The sequence below is a fragment of the Canis lupus genome, chromosome 12 (genome assembly GCF_003254725.2).
Source record: "Canis lupus dingo isolate Sandy chromosome 12, ASM325472v2, whole genome shotgun sequence".
In the NCBI taxonomy this organism is placed as follows: domain Eukaryota; kingdom Metazoa; phylum Chordata; class Mammalia; order Carnivora; family Canidae; genus Canis; species Canis lupus.
The window spans coordinates 40,695,656-40,708,151 of NC_064254.1; the positions used below are offsets into that span (position 1 = coordinate 40,695,656).

Below are 12,496 nucleotides of genomic sequence, written 5' to 3' on the forward strand. Positions count from 1 at the left end.
TCTGGTGACCCCAACCCCAATAATTTTATTCCCTTAACTATACAGTTTAACTGCTTTCTACATACAAATATCTGGGTTATCTCAGTATTCCCTTTGTGATCCTTTAGACTTTCAACACCTATGTAACAATTCCCTGTATTAAATACCCTGCTCAAACCTGAACATGAAAATTTAGGAAACCTGATCATACCCTTTCTACTTCCCCTACCCCATGAAACCCCTTGGCCACAGTAATTAGTTTATGTTCGGGTATCAGCAATCAGAATGAACAGCAGGATTTCTGTTTCTCAAAAGAGAAACCTAGTGGGGTTTCTCTTTTCCTGACAGTATCCTGACTGATCTAGTGTTCTAGAACCAAGTTTTGGAGATGAAGGTAAAATGCCCCTATTCCCATATGTTACTCTCTGTCAGATGGATCCCAGTAAAGTGTTACTTGCTATGGCAGACCAAATGTTGTGGGCTTCCCCCCAAAAAAAAAATTTATATGTTGAAATCGAGTCCCCAACGTGATGGTATTAGGAGATGGGGCTTTGGGAAGTAATGACATCATGTGAATGAAGCCATCATGAATCTGATTAGTACCCTTATAGGAAGATGCCAAAAAGCTAGCTCTCTGCTCTCTGCCATGTTAAGGATACAACAAGACAGCCATCTGTGAACCAGCAATTGGGTCCTCACCAGACAACAGATCTGCTGGCTCCCGATCTTGGACTTCCCAACCTCCAGAACTGTGAGAAATAAATTTCTGTTATTTAACCCACCCAGGCCATGTTATGGTACTTTTATTATAGCAGCCTGAACTAAGATACTTGTTATGCCCAGATGTTTTATATAAGTTAATGAAACAGTGCTTTCTTTTCTCTTGCATTATGACACAAACACAGAAGGGAGCTGGCCTGGTATAGCTTTGAATAAGACACTGTGCTATCATTAGACACTACCTTCTTTGACAGCTCTTGATCAAGATAGCCATGATTAACTCTTCCTTTTGGAAAAATTCTTTTGCAGGAGGATTCTGAGGTCTATCACTTAAACTGAGATTCTCACTGTATGTAAGTAGCACCTACAATTTATATGGCTCTGCACTGAGGCTGATGAGTAGATGGGCTGAGCACATGCACAGAATATAAATAAGACTGAATGAATGTGTTCATTATCATGTTTGCAGCCTACACTATTATCTACCTCCTCTGCCACCTTCATCCCCCAAAAACCTATAAACAACAACAAAGAAAAAAACTCCACAAAACTTTTACTGCCTTCCAAGGAGTAATTAACACAATAGGTGACCAAGCAAGCACTAAAATGCCTCAGAGTATGATCTTATATTTGAATAGCATTTTACATAGCACTCTCACAAAGATTACTTCTTTTGATTTTAAAACAACCCTGAGGGCAGCCCGGGTGGCTCAGCTTTAGCGCCACCTTCAGCCCAGGGTGAGATCCTGGACACCCAGGATCGAGTTCCATGTCAGGCTTCCTTCATGGAGCCTGCTTCTCCCCCTGCTTGTGTCTCTACCTCTCTCTCTCTCTCTCTCTCTCTCTCTCTCTGTCTCTCTCTCTGTGTCTCATGAATAAATAAATAAAATCTTAAAAAAAAAAAAAAAAACCCTGAGAGGGGTGCCTGGCTGGCTCAGTCAGAAGAATGTGCAACTCTTGATCTTGGGGTAGTGAGTTCAAGCCCTATGTCGGATATAGAGATTACTTAAATAAATTTTTTTAATTTAATATAAATTTAAAAAGTAAACAACTCTGAGAAATAGGAAGGGCAGATATTTTCCACTTTTAATAGGTCTGGAAACTGACCCTGAAGGTAGATCAGATTTGCCTAATAGAAACATAACATGAGCCACATATGTAATTTTAAATTGTCTAGCAGTCACATTGTTTTAAAAAATGAAATTAAATTTACCATGTATTTTAGTTGACATAATATACCCAAAGCATCATCATTTCAACATGTAATCAATATTTTAAAATTATCAGTGAGCTATTTCATACTGCTGTTTTTACAAAGAATTTGACGATGTGTATTTTACAGTTATAACACATCTCAGTTCAGTCTGGCCACATTTCAGGTACTTCAGTAGTCACATGTGGGTTGTGACTACACTACTAGGACAACATAGGATTAAATTATTTACCCAGAGACATATAATGGGGAGTAGTGTTCCCAGGTAGTCAGCTTCTAAAAAGGGAAATAATAGTCTGGAAACCTAGAGACCTGAATTGCAGACATGACTCTGCCTGTCACTAGTTGTGGTGACATAGTATTCCTTTTCTTTAAAGCTTGTTTTATGGTTTGTTAAACAAAGCAAATGGCATTAATAGTTGTCTTTACTTCCTACCCCTCCCCTCCACCTCCAGCAGAACCCTTACTTCAAAAGAAATCTTGTATGGAAGCCCAATATTTTAAAATAGGAGGCATGGTTCCATAGGAAGCATACAAAGGGCTGCTTCTCGATCAAAGGGGGCATGGCAGTGGGGAGAGAAGGGGCCACAAGTGGGTTACAATGTGCTCAGTGCACACACCTGTTTGTGCACACACATGTACACACACAGAGGCATTTTCTGAGGGAATTCTGATGAACGCTTTGGGCATATTTGAAAATGCTTGGAGGAAGTCATGTCTAAGAGTTTTCTTATTTTAAAAAGTCTGTGATTCCATGGCTATAAATTCTCTCAGGCATGGTTGACTCTTTCAACCAGTGTTTAGTTTAAGATTTTTTTTTTTTAAGATTTTATTTATCCATTCATAGAGACACGGGGGCGATGGGGGGCAGAGGCAAAGGCAGAGGGAGAAGCAGGCTCCATTCAGGGAGCCTGACGTGGGACTCGATCCAGGGTCCCCAGGATCAAACCCCGGGCTGCAGGCGGTGCCAAACTGCTGCACCACCGGGGCTGCCCCAGTTTAAGATTTAACCAAGAAAAAAGTCCAGTACTATCCACAGACATCATTATGTTGGTGTTTGACTTACATTTTATGTTTCATAGAATCATCAATTTTCATAAATAGAGGAGGTGTTTAAGAAAAAATATTTAAGTGGCTTTCTGATTTTTTTCCTAAGTAATGAAAGCTTCTCTTCAAACAGAACCTTACATAGAAAACTAAAATACCCTATGATAGAGTCAGGATGGGCCTGCAAAGTTGAAGTGGATGTGAGGAAGTAGAACCCTAACAACTCAGCATCTCTTAGATGCCCTTGTCTAAAAGCAGGCTCCAAGAATCCTCTCTCAAACCATCAGGGCAAACTTATGCAGAATTTTAACAACTAGAAGTTAAGCCCAGCTCCAACCCTTTCATCTGATGGGGAAACCAAGGCCCAGGGAGGTGCTCAAAATCTTACCACAAGCTGGTGTCAGAGCTGGCACAGAACCTAGTCACTGATAGGCTAGAGCTTGCTGGCAGTGGCTCAGAAGAGCCAATTATTACATCTTCAGAAATTTTGCGAGCCAGTTGACATCACCTTGGTAACTGGAAATCAGCCATGGTGAAAATATTTACACCACAGAAATCAGCAAAGGCTACAAATCAGGGCTCTTCTCAGAGAACTGGTTGTAAAAACCTTTTGCCAGCACACTGGTAACCAGTGTGCGTGAGTCCAGGTCTTTATATGCTACACAGCAACCTGAGAACAGATACACTGCCTTTTGATAGGAAACACAATTTTAAGTTAATAAAAAAAATCTAAAAATTTAAAAATGTGTCTGTTTATAAAAAAGACTTAATATCCAAAATAACTATTTTTCCTCAATATTTACCACTTTCTATTGTCCGGCGGGCACTGGTTCCATTGTCTTTCAAGCTGTTATTTGGAGTCTTCAGTAAATGTGCGCATTGGTTTTTAATATTAAGTGAGCCAGGCAGATCAAACCTTTTGAACATCAGTCAAATTAAAGCCTAAACATAAGAAGAACATAGAATAAATGATCGAAACTGCCATTGGAGTAGTGAATGATCTGATATACCTTCTATCTCCGTCCCCTCTGGTTCTATTTCTGGCTAAGAAGGTATTAAAAGGTCTGTGTAAACAACTGCAGGTCTCCAAGCTTCTCAGATGGCCTTGAGCCTCCCGTATTTAATCCTCCCAACCGAACTTCTGATTCATCGTCTTAACAATGACCCTTTCCTTCTGCCTCTCTCTCCCCTCCCTTCACTGCTTTTCTTCTGTCCTTTGTGGCACTGGCACTGCATCGCTCTCCTCCAGGGCCTGTTTGGGCATGCTTGTGATGTCAGATGCCTGCACTTCAGCTGTCCTTTTGTATCCATGGTGATGGATGAAAAATAAGCTGCTTTGCAGTGATTTGAACTTTAATCCATTCAAATGATGCATGCTTAATTACTCAGGTGATTTTTCCCACAATACTTTCGGATCACTGAAATCTTGAATTATTAAAGAATTAACACACCTTATCTTTCTTTCCTTTTTTTTTTCTTTTAACCTTTTATGCCTTGGTAAGTTCAAATAATCTTCTTTGATCACAGCACCTGAAAATTTTTTTCATGATAATTAAGTCAATAGGAAAATAATTTTGGAAATAAGATTCCAAAAGAAAAAAGATTATAAATGATATTATTTGAAGCTCCTTCTCTCTACATGCTTATAAGGAATTTTTCTAATAAAAATTAGCTGAGGAAAGTGTGGAGGGCTTACAAAACACAAAGGAAACATGATTTAAAAACTGTAAAACATTTGTACAAAGTGGTGCTGCCCAAAATGTTGACCACTTAACACTAGTGGTACTTGAAATCACTTTAGTGGCCTATTAATGTAGTATTAAGTAACTGGCTTCAAATCTTTTTGAATTCAGGAAAGAAAACATCTCAGTCTGTTGGTAGTCCTTAGCACCTTGCTAATACTCTTAATCATGTTTTTATTTTTTATAAAAAATGAGAACTAGCTTTTTACATGCAAATTGCATGCAATAGATTCTAGCTAAAATGTAATAACTATGTTTAAATTCTGGCAATTTTCATAGCTTCTTCCATTTATAAATAACACTGACCTTCTAGTGATGTAAAGTTCCTTTATACTAAAAAATTATTAATCAATACAAATAGCAAAAATCGTGAAATTAGTACGCCTAGGAAATTCAGTTCTCTACATTTGTACTGTAGTCACAGCCAAGATCTGCCTCTCTTTCTGGGGGAGGAGGGGAAACATGCATTTGTACACTTTTCTTAAATTAGCTATAACCTGTCTTATTTTCCTGCTTCAAAAGTCTGGACACTCAAAGGTCAGTGTATCTGGAGGTGAGTAAACCTTGGGAAAACATTAATATTATATAAAATAACTAAGATATGCAGACTCCTGAAGAGAAAAAGTAGAGGTAACCAGGAACTGGAGAGAAGAGGGAATGGAAGTTGTTGTCTAATGGAAACACAAATTTTGTTTAGGATGATGGAAATGTTCTAGAAATGGATAGTAATATACTATATAGAAATATACTTAATACTACTGAAATATATACTTAAAATGATTAAATCAGTAAATTTTCTGGTATGTATGTGTGTTTTAACTACAAATTTTTAAATATTGCAATTTATGGCTGTCATTATTCTTGGTGAAAGAAATCTTAGTGAATTGATGTTGGCACAAACTAGTGACGGGTCACACCCTACCATTAGAGTTTAGTGAAGCTGATGCACGGAATGTTCTGGGCACTCGGAGGCAACAAGGAATCTGCGGCAAGTCTAGGCTGTGGCTGAGGATCAATAACCTAGTGATTCACTATATTGGATTCCAAGACAAGAACAAGGGACCCAACTGTGTAGGCCCAGGCAAGAAATCAGACAGCAGGAAACATGATCCCCCTTGTCCAGTTTGACTTCCCTGAACTCTGTTTCTTCTCATCAAGGGCATAGTGACTGATTGCCTGCTCTTAGTGACAGGAAAGAAGTGGGGTCAAGGTCATGGTATCTGGATCAGGTGGCATGATAGGTAGAATAGGGTAGCAATTTCATGTCCTTTGACCTTGTTTCTAACACCAAAATTAATAAATAGGAACAGAAGTCAGGTAGACCCTAGCAAATATGACATAACCCGAGATATTTAGGAAAATCCTAACAGTTGAATGAATTAAGATTTTCTTCAGATAATACAAATAATGAAGTAAAAAATTTACTAGATTTGAAAGACACTGGAGAGTGTCTCCCTGCTAAATGAAATCCTGCCAGGAATTTTTCCTGTTGCCCTAGAACTGTGGCTAAGTCTAAAGCTGAGATCATTCTCTTAAAAGCTATAAATAATTAGGACTCAAAACCTTCGATGGAGGCTTACTAAAAAGTGTAGAACGAACCTTACTACCATCAACCACAACCCCAGAAAAACTCTTCTCTTCACCTCACCTCACCAAAGGAATGGGTGCGGGTGAGGGGAGAAACTCCAAGAGAAGAATTTGTAGAGATCCATAAGGTGCCTTAAAGAAGGAAAAACTGGCATCGAGATTCCTGACTTGTGTCTTGTCCTTTGTTGCAGCTCCTTTATAAATTTGTGCTGCCATTGGAATAAAGCATTTGAGACAGTTCTTAAGAAAGTTTTCCATTGTTCATTGGGGCATCTGTAAGATACTAATGTCCATTTCTACTCTAGAAATGACTAAAGATATGAGTCAAAAAACCACTGAAAATAACGTTTAAAGATACAGTATAGCTGAGAAGAACATGAGTACTCCTGGCTCCAATCTGATTCTTCATGACCTTAAAGGCCATGGTAGGATGTTTGGGTTTCATGATTCCATATAAAGGAGTGACAAGTGAGAGGAGAGACAGAAGAGTGCAAGGCTACCTAGGAGGTTGCTGGGTGGTAGATGTACAAACAGAGAGGAAACTGAGAGGATGGACTCCTAGCCAAATTGAGGGAAGTCTAGTTTGCCCCTCTATTCCTCACAATGAAAGGGAGCTGGGTGAAGCTGAACATTATCCCAAAGGAGGTACACTTCATATACTTGGAGATCATCTCATCCTCTGGGGCACTGGCCTCAGATATGAACATGCTGAACTAGAGTGAGGCCAGTGATGCCTCCTCACCACAACCAATGGACCATTTGTGTAGAAGGTGGATGCTTTCCCTATCTTTCCACCAGAACTAGTTGTGCCATTTCCCCTATTTCTGTTATGTTCAGAGTTCTGACTTCTACTACATGGGGGAAAGAAAAGAGATTGAAGGGTGCTTGGTTGGCTCAGTTAAGTTTCTGCCCTCAGCTCTGGTCACGAGCCCAGGGTTCTGGAATTGAGCCCTGCATCAGGCTCCCTGCTCAGCCGGGAGGCTGCTTCTCTTTCTCCCTCTGCCCCCCACTCATGCTTGCTCTCTCTTTCTCAAATAAAGGAATAAAATATTTTTTAAAAAGAGAGATTGAATCAGAAATGAGACTGAAGTTTTAAAACTGGGCTACATTTCAAAACCTGAAAGTAACCAGAATCTTATGGAATCCATCCAAGATGTCCATTTGAATTCAATAGAACATAGTTGAAAGCAGTGATGGGGGGGGAGGGATACGTGATACTATTTTAAATTATTTATTTGTAAATTATTTCTTTTATTTTTGAGAGACAGAGGGAAAGAGACAGCATGGGGAGGAGCAGAGGGTGAAAAAGACAGAGAATCCTCAATCAGGCTCCCAAAAGAGCATGGTGTCCCATGTAGTGCTCAATCCCAGGACCCCAAGCTCATGATCTGAGCAGAAACCAAGAGTTAGACACTCAACCAACTGAGCCATCTAGGCACCTCGATACTATTTTTATTAATAACACACTGAGCCAAGGCAGCCCAATTAACATACAAAGTCAAACTATATACATAATTTTATATCATGATTTTTTGCTTAATAGGAACTACAGTAACAACATCTATCTTAAAAAGTCTTCATTACTATCATTTATGATAGTCTCATATTTCCACTTTATATATATGTCATAATTTACTTAACCATTATTCTGTTATAGGACATTGGTGGTGTTTCCAAATGTTAAGGATTGAATTGTAATACTTATTTGTTCCTTTAATGTGATTATTATTATCATTATTAAATATCCACTGATCTGTAGACCAAAGTGATTCTAACTACCTAGTAATTTGTTAGAAGACATCTAGGAGTTGTGATGAAGTGTTTAAGTTGGCAGCATTATACGTTTCATCCTTCTGGTGTTTGCCAGTTAATTGGAGCCAATGACTATAATTCTACAGGGTATAATATATCCCTGCCTTCTAGAGTATAAGCACCACAAAGGTGGGAGTTCATCTCTGTTTCATTCTCTGCTATATGCCTAGGACCTAGAATAAGGCCCAACAGAGAATAGGCACTAAAAAAATACTTATAAACAATGAAAGCAATTTTGAGTAGGCATGGGATACAATTACTCCTCAATTTCTCTTTGGTTTTTGCAGAGTGGGTTTATTGGACTCACATAAGTAGGTGGTTAGGGCAAGAATGGATCTAACAGAAGAAATAATTAGAGGGTTCAGGGCATATAGCAGAAGATAGAGACAAGAGGAAGGGGGAGCTCTGGATCCCTGGTATCTGAATAAATATTGATGCAATCCTATGGTTTCATTTTCATTAAGATCTAAATTGATGGGATCCCTGGGTGGCGCAGCGGTTTGGCGCCTGCCTTTGGCCCAGGGCGTGATCCTGGAGACCCAGGATCGAATCCCACGTCGGGCTCCTGGTGCATGGAGCCTGCTTCTCCCTCTGCCTGTGTCTCTGCCTCTCTGTCTCTCTCTCTCTGTGTGACTATCATAAATAAATTAAAAAATAAGAATAAAAAAATATTTAAAAAATCTAAATTGATTAATCCAATCAGTAAGACATCAGGCTCATAAGATGCCTGAAACCAAGCAATGGATATATGGGGGAAATTATTCCTAGTGTTGCTAAGTGATGAATTGCACATAGCCGTCTAAGCCCCAGCCTCTCGGAGTCTCAGTAAAATAATGGAAGATCCATTAAATAAATTTTTGTTTTTTTAATTTAAAGATCAAGAACATACCATTAAGGGAGGATGCATAGAATGGAGATAGCAACTGACCACATGTTTGAGGAAATCCTAGAAAATAGAACTTAAACAGGATCAGACTGAAGGGACACACAGAGGAGTGAAACATTACAGCCCAAAACTTTCTAGGGGAGGCCCAGAGAAATTCCAAGTTCAGAGGCAGCATTTACAAGAGTATGTTCAGCATGGGAATATCATCAGCACAATTATTTAAAGAAGTGCTGAGATAATTGGGTCCTCCCTGCTCCCCTGTCCCTCTCTTTCTCTCTTTCCCCTTGGTTTACATTTCCCAACTGAATCTATAAACACAGCCTAGAAGAGCTAGTTTTTAAAATGAAAACAATGAGACAATATAAACATAAACATCAACAATTTAAAAGTATAACAAAAATAGGGAAGAACAGAGGTGGAATTGTCCTAATTTCTTCATCTTTCATAACAAGTTAATGAATACTGTCTAAAATCATGAAGTCAAGAAACAGAAGTAAAATGTATTATTTTAAAGAATAACCACTGGGGCACCTAGGTGGCTCTGTGGTTGAGCGTCTGCCTTTGGCTCAGGTCATGATCCTGGTGTCCTGGGATGGAGTCCTGCATCAGGCTTCCCATGAGATCCTGCTTCTCCCTCTTCCTATGTCTCTGCCTCTCTTTCCGTGTCTCTCATGAATAAATAAATAAAATCTTTTTTAAAAAGTAAAGAATAACCACCACAAACAAATGAACAAACAAAAGTCCCTTAAAAATATTCAATGGGCATGATTATCTGATGAAAATGATTATGTCTGGGGACTGAGACTTGGCACAGGAAATAGGAGGAGGGGCTAAGTAGGTGTTCCTCATGGACACATTTGTATTCTTTTAAAGGGCTTCTATGTTTTGATATTGCTTTAATAAAAACAAACTAATTTTTTTTTAATTTTTATTTATTTATGATAGTCACACAGAGAGAGAGAGGCAGAGACACAGGCAGAGGGAGAAGCAGGCTCCATGCACCGGGAGCCCGATGTGGGACTCGATCCCGGGACTCCAGGATCGCGCCCTGGGCCAAAGACAGGCGCCAAACCGCTGCGCCACCCAGGGATCCCAAAAACAAACTAATTTTTAAATGGAAGTTAGTGGAACGTGTAAAATGTTATATTAAAGTGTCAATAGTGGTTGTTTTTGAATGATAAGAATTAGGGACAATGGGGAAGGTGGATTCTACAATTCTACATTTTCCAAGTTTCCTATCTCCATTATTTCTATAGTAGAAAAAAGTATTAAAAGATGTCATGACCATGGGTTTGCTGTAAAGTATTACATATACAAATAAAGAATTTAAAACAATATTTGGCTGAAAAAAGGAGAATCAAAGAGGCCAAGAAGGAAGGCTGGACTTTACAATCACTGGTATTTGGAAGAAGCAAAAGTTGGAACTGAAGAGACGAAGCTGGTACCACTTTCAGAAAGGAATACATTCTGAATGTACACTAGAATGAAAAGTTTGACCAGCCACAGTGTTTACTGAACCACTCCTAAATTTTGCCCCACTAGGATCCTGTATATCTAGATTTTTCTGTATGATGAGGAGCACACATATCCATTTTTCCTCTAGTATTTATTGCAACCAGATAAAAATCTGACCACTGCAGAAATCACAAATGAGATTTTTCCCATTAGGACATACTCTACTTGAAGCTCTTCCTTCCTGATTTTGCACTTGCTAATCATGTCCCTAAAAATCAGACATGATTTTATGCTGTTCTTACTTGGTCAAGGAGTCAGGGCCATGCAGGCTGTTGAGTTCTTCTGTAAGAAGAACCCGTCACATATGGTGTGGCTAATGCAGAATATGATCAGAAAGTAACTGGTTACTGTAGAAGGTGCATCTGCAGAGCAGCCTCCATGCTGGCACAACTATTAGGGCCTTCAGCAAACCTCCATTACTTGTACTTCAATGTCATGACCATGGCATCTGTCTCTGTGCCTTTCTTTTAATACTTTTTCTGCCAATGTCTCAGAAGAGCATATTTCTTAATGCAACAGTCAGCGAAGATTTGCTACAAAAGTCAGTGTCAAGGATGCAGTTTTAATTGAACATCGAAAGGGTAGCATGACAGTCTATTACAGAGAAAGAATCCCTTCAGAAATATCCACATTTCGGGGTACCTGGGTGGCTCAGTGGTTCAGTGTCTGCCTTTGGCTCAGGCTGTGATCCTGGGATCAAATCCCACATCAGGCTCCCCGGGGAAAGCCTGCTTCTCCCTCTGCCTATGTCTCTGCCTCTCTCTGTGTGTCTCTCATGAATAAATAAATAAAATCTTTTTTTAAAAAAGGAAATATCCACATTTAAAGGAGCACTGATGAAGGTCATTTGAGAATTTTTGTGCTATGTTTATGAAATTTGAAGGATTTTTATTTTTTGAAGCACCTTTTTTTTCACTGATCCCTCTGGTGGATTTTTTTCATTGCAGGCCATACTTAAACTATGTACAGGTTCTTTGGAATAACAAAGCCTCATCCTCAATTCTTTACTATATAATGGAGCAGTAGAGGCTATTGAAATATTAAGGGAGCCATGACTGTCTTTCCAGGGGGCTATCTAAAAGTCAGCTGGGATCTATTTTGGCCACAGTCTTGCTTCTCAAAGTGGGGTCCATGAACAAACAATGCCAGCATTGTCAAGAATCCGTCAGAATCTCAGGCCCCTACCCAGACCTACAGAATAAGAATCTTCATCACAGGTGATTTGTCTGCACAATAAAGTTTGAAAAGTACTGGCTTGGGAAAATTCATGGTTGCTTTAGGAATATTCTCAGCTGTCAAAACAGAGACTTTATATCTTATAAATTTCACAATTAACTTCTGAGCATGCTATAACAATTACTTGATATTCTAGATAGGTTAGATACTTCTCATAATGCTTGCAGTATTTCAGATAGCAGTTACTCTAAGCATTGGATGCTATGCCCTAGGGTGTAGAATCAACCCCTTCACTGTCTTGGAAATTCAGACCCTTTTAATTGTGAAAGCAATAGACCAGAGAGGATTCCATCTCCCGAAGAGTTTTTCATAAGGAAGCTGGTCTTCAGTAATTGCTGGAATTTTCCTTTGAGGAGTATTTACATGTTCTGCACAGCCAAATGAAGAAAGAAAATACAGAGTTCACAGCTAAAGCAAGTCAAGGAACAAATTAGTTTCAGCATCTTATCTGCCATGGTCTCTGAGTTTATACGTGCTAGTTCTGATGTTACTCTGATCCAAAATACAAAGAAGGAGAATGGTGTTTGTATGTTTTCTTACACATGGAAATACTTTGCAAGTCTGAATTCTAATGAACCTCTGCAAAATCACAACAGAACCTCAGTTTTAGATAAGATACTCACATGTTCAAATGAACTTCATGAAGAATGAATTTATCTTCTCAGTGAAAATAATCCATGCTTGTGGCCCCGTGAATAGGAGGGACCCAAAAATTTAATGTGTGTTTTGGCTTTGATTTGTTTCTTTGTTTTTTTTACC

The 12,496-nt window shown here is 39.0% G+C and overlaps 1 protein-coding gene and 1 long non-coding RNA gene across 4 annotated transcripts in view; one reads left to right on the forward strand and one right to left on the reverse strand.

Annotated features, from left to right (window-relative positions):
* The window catches only part of LCA5 (lebercilin LCA5), an 83,695-nt gene extending 79,752 nt beyond the window's left edge, over nt 1-3,943 (reverse strand). The window contains exon 1 of the mRNA XM_025444952.3: nt 3,763-3,943. The gene's annotated coding sequence lies outside the window, so the exon portion shown is untranslated. The remainder of the gene's footprint in view (nt 1-3,762) is intronic.
* Nucleotides 1-12,496, forward strand: part of LOC112658715 (uncharacterized) — a 38,319-nt gene that overhangs the window by 7,610 nt on the left and 18,213 nt on the right. Inside the window, exons 2-3 of one of the 3 annotated variants that reach the window (XR_004804223.2) lie at nt 580-730; nt 1,009-1,052. This is a non-coding gene — a long non-coding RNA (uncharacterized LOC112658715). The remainder of the gene's footprint in view (nt 1-579; nt 731-1,008; nt 1,053-12,496) is intronic. The other 2 variants (XR_007401237.1, XR_004804226.2) reach the window with 2 other exon arrangements.